Source organism: Protomyctophum bolini (assembly GCF_963924005.1).
Source record: "Protomyctophum bolini genome assembly, chromosome: 16".
Lineage (NCBI taxonomy): Eukaryota > Metazoa > Chordata > Actinopteri > Myctophiformes > Myctophidae > Protomyctophum > Protomyctophum bolini.
The window spans coordinates 40,876,773-40,880,084 of NC_137877.1; the positions used below are offsets into that span (position 1 = coordinate 40,876,773).

General features: G+C 46.5%; 1 protein-coding gene across 1 annotated transcript in view; it reads right to left on the reverse strand.

Moving 5' to 3' along the window:
• enox1 (ecto-NOX disulfide-thiol exchanger 1) overlaps positions 1 to 1,320 on the reverse strand; it is a 125,907-nt gene extending 124,587 nt beyond the window's left edge. Inside the window, exon 1 of the mRNA XM_080785829.1 lies at positions 1,057 to 1,320. The gene's annotated coding sequence lies outside the window, so the exon portion shown is untranslated. The remainder of the gene's footprint in view (positions 1 to 1,056) is intronic.
• Positions 1,321 to 3,312: the final 1,992 nt, after the last annotated feature.

Here is a 3,312-nt window from a genome sequence, read left to right on the forward strand (position 1 = left end):
ATCTGTTTCTCAGCTAAGGGGTCCCTGCTTCATCTCTCTCTCTAAAGGGGTCCCTGCTTCATCTCTCTCTCAGCTAAGGGGGTCCCTAGCTGCTTCATCTGTCTCTCAGCTAAGGGGGTCCCTAGCTGCTTCATCTCTCTCTCAGCTAAGGGGGTCCCTAGCTGCTTCATCTCTCTCTCAGCTAAGGGGGTCCCTAGCTGCTTCATCTCTCTCTCAGCTAAGGGGGTCCCTAGCTGCTTCATCTCTCTCTCAGCTAAGGGGGTCCCTATAGCTGCTTCATCTGTCTCTCAGCTAAGAGGTCCCTGCTTCATCTCTCTCTGGTTCAAATGCAGAATATATAATGGACCTTGACATGAGAAGGGTTCAAAACCCATTGAAATGTTTAATGATAATCGTCTTCATACTGAGGAATCTCTGACTGTACGCGGTTTCCAGGACAATCGCTTCATAGCTGACATAACTGCTCAAACAATAGATAGATAGAATACTAGTCTGCTAGTCTGCCTTTGCCTTTTGTATTCAAATCTAAATATGCCAAAAGTGTGCAAAAGGTTGACAAATTAATTCCGACAGAAACATGCAATTCCAGATGAACTTAATGCGAAGGATTGGTGTGAGGCGAGCGGACAAGAATAATGATCGATTTGGACCACAATAACATTAGACCAATACAATATACCACTATTGTTACTGTTAAAGAAGCCTAGGCTATAATTATTATAATGCATCCAGTTTGCAAAAAAATGCACAATTCTACACAAATAAACCGTATAGCAGTCAGCCAGTCAGCCAGGAGGTTCTGGAGGAGACAACCGTTATAATTCTGCACACAGCGATGATGAGAAGAGATGTGACTGACACACACACACACACACACACACACACTGTGCGGTGCAGGCAGCGGATATAAATCCCAACAGCAGCAGCACAAACGAAACGATCCAACCTTTATTTATAAGACAGATAAATGAGGAGCGAAGAGAGACAGCGAGGAGAAAAAGAAACAATAACTGCTTAAATAAATAAAATATATAGAAGATGAGTTAATTGTCTTACCCGTTGGTTCAAATCTAGGAAGTCCAAACCGTTCCCAATGATTGAAGATATCGCGACTCTCTCTGGCACCGGTAACATCCGTTTATAGTGTGAGAACTGTGGCGAAGCACGGAGAATGACGCCTGGGTAGAGAGACGTCCACTACACCATATCTCTCTCTCTCTCTCTCTCTCTCTCTCTCTCTCTCTCTGAGAGAGCGATGGATAGAGCCGTGCGTCGGTGCGTGCGCGCGTCTCCTCCGGTTGCTTTATGACACTGACAGCCTCCTCTCTCTAGCTCTCTCGCTCTCTCTCTCTCTCTCTCTCTCTCTCTCGCTCTCGACCTGCGTGCGTGCACAGCGGTGGTCGTGGTGGTCGTGGGAGCGCGACTCTCTCTCTCGCGCACACACACACACACACACACACGCCACAGCAGGCGGTGCACCGTGTGTGTGTGTGAAAGGAATGACATGGGAGAGAGATGTCAGGCGAAGAAGGAAACCTACTTCTCTGTGAAGTGAGGAGTGTGTGTGTGAGTGTGTGTGTGTGTGTGTGTGGGTGTGTGTGTGTGTGTGTGTGTGTGTGTGTGTGTGTAACGTGTAGCCTTGCAACAGCTTGCAATAGCCCTCAAAGCTGCAACTGATTACACTGATTAACGCGAGAGAGAGGGAGAGAGAGAGAGAGAGCAACCTGACTGTTCTTTAATTTGTAGCATTAGCAACACCTGGGTGTGACGCACGGTTTACGTCACAGTGGGCGGGACATGTTTTGCTTTGTTTATTTGCTTGTTTGTTTATATGTTTCAATAACAACAACCCCCAGACAGTTTGATACCTACCGGTATATCTATCTATCGGTGGGACCCCAATTAATCTATACGTTCATCAGCGTTAATTTAACCACAGAGTGTACAAATGGAACCAAATGGAGGGGTCCCTGCTTCATCTCTCTGTCAGCTAAGGGGTCCCTGCTTCATCTCTCTGTCAGCTAAGGGGTCCCTGCTTCATCTCTCTCTCTAAAGGGGTCCCTGCTTCATCTGTCTCTCAGCTAAGGGGTCCCTGCTTCATCTCTCTGTCAGCTAAGGGGTCCCTGCTTCATCTCTCTCTCAGCTAAGGGGTCCCTGCTTCATCTCTCTCTCAGCTAAGGGGTCCCTGCTTCATCTCTCTCTCAGCTAGGGGGTCCCTGCTTCATCTCTCTCTCAGCTAAGGGGTCCCTACTTCATCTCTCTCTCAGCTAAGGGGTCCCTGCGTCATCTCTCTGTCAGCTAAGGGGTCCCTGCTTCATCTCTCTCTCAGCTAAGGGGTCCCTGCTTCATCTCTCTCTCAGCTAGGGGGTCCCTGCTTCATCTCTCTCTCAGCTAAGGGGTCCCTACTTCATCTCTCTCTCAGCTAAGGGGTCCCTGCGTCATCTCTCTGTCAGCTAAGGGGTCCCTGCTTCATCTCTCTCTCAGCTAAGGGGTCCCTGCGTCATCTCTCTTCCGGTATGGCATGGAAAGGAGAGGAGGGCATTTGCATTTCTTTCACTATAGTAAATGTTGCATTGGGCAAGGGCAGGGGATGAAGCCCCCTTTGATGTCTATGGTGTGGCCCATACAGTACTGTATACTGTCCATGCACACCGTTAATAAAGACAATCAATCAATCAATCAAAAACCAGTGAGTTCCACACTGTACTCTACACTGTCTGGTGAAAAAGGAAGGGATGTCCGCGCACTGAATTGTAGCTCCCAGGAAAATTATTTATTTGTAACAACGTTTCGACCACTGTGGGTCTTCGTCAGTGTTATAATCTGATCGCCCATGGCTGTGTACTTGTACGTGAGTACACACTAGTGTATACTTGATATGTATTGTGTACTGCCTGAACTGTAGCATACTATGGTTTATAGGCTACGAGAGACATCTCAGACAGTACTTAGAGTTTACAACAGTCAGGTATGGATGGTGTCACTGACGGGGGATAATTACTGGTGGAAAATAAAGGAGAAATGTTGCAGTTAAAGTATATAGTTTTAGACCGCAACGGAGTCACATATAGGTTTACGTTATGAGATGAATTATTTGGTACATTTGAGTTTGTTGCGATTTCTTTCTTTCTTGAATGTCAGCACTTACATAATGTTTACTTCAAATGTCACTATAGTCTATACTCTGCATTGGAGGGTGTATATTATACAGCAGGGGTGACCACACTTTTTGAGAGCTACTTTCAAAATGACCAGCTCAACAAGATCTACCCACCATTGCTGAAAATAGTTTAAATATGTATAGGCTTTAGA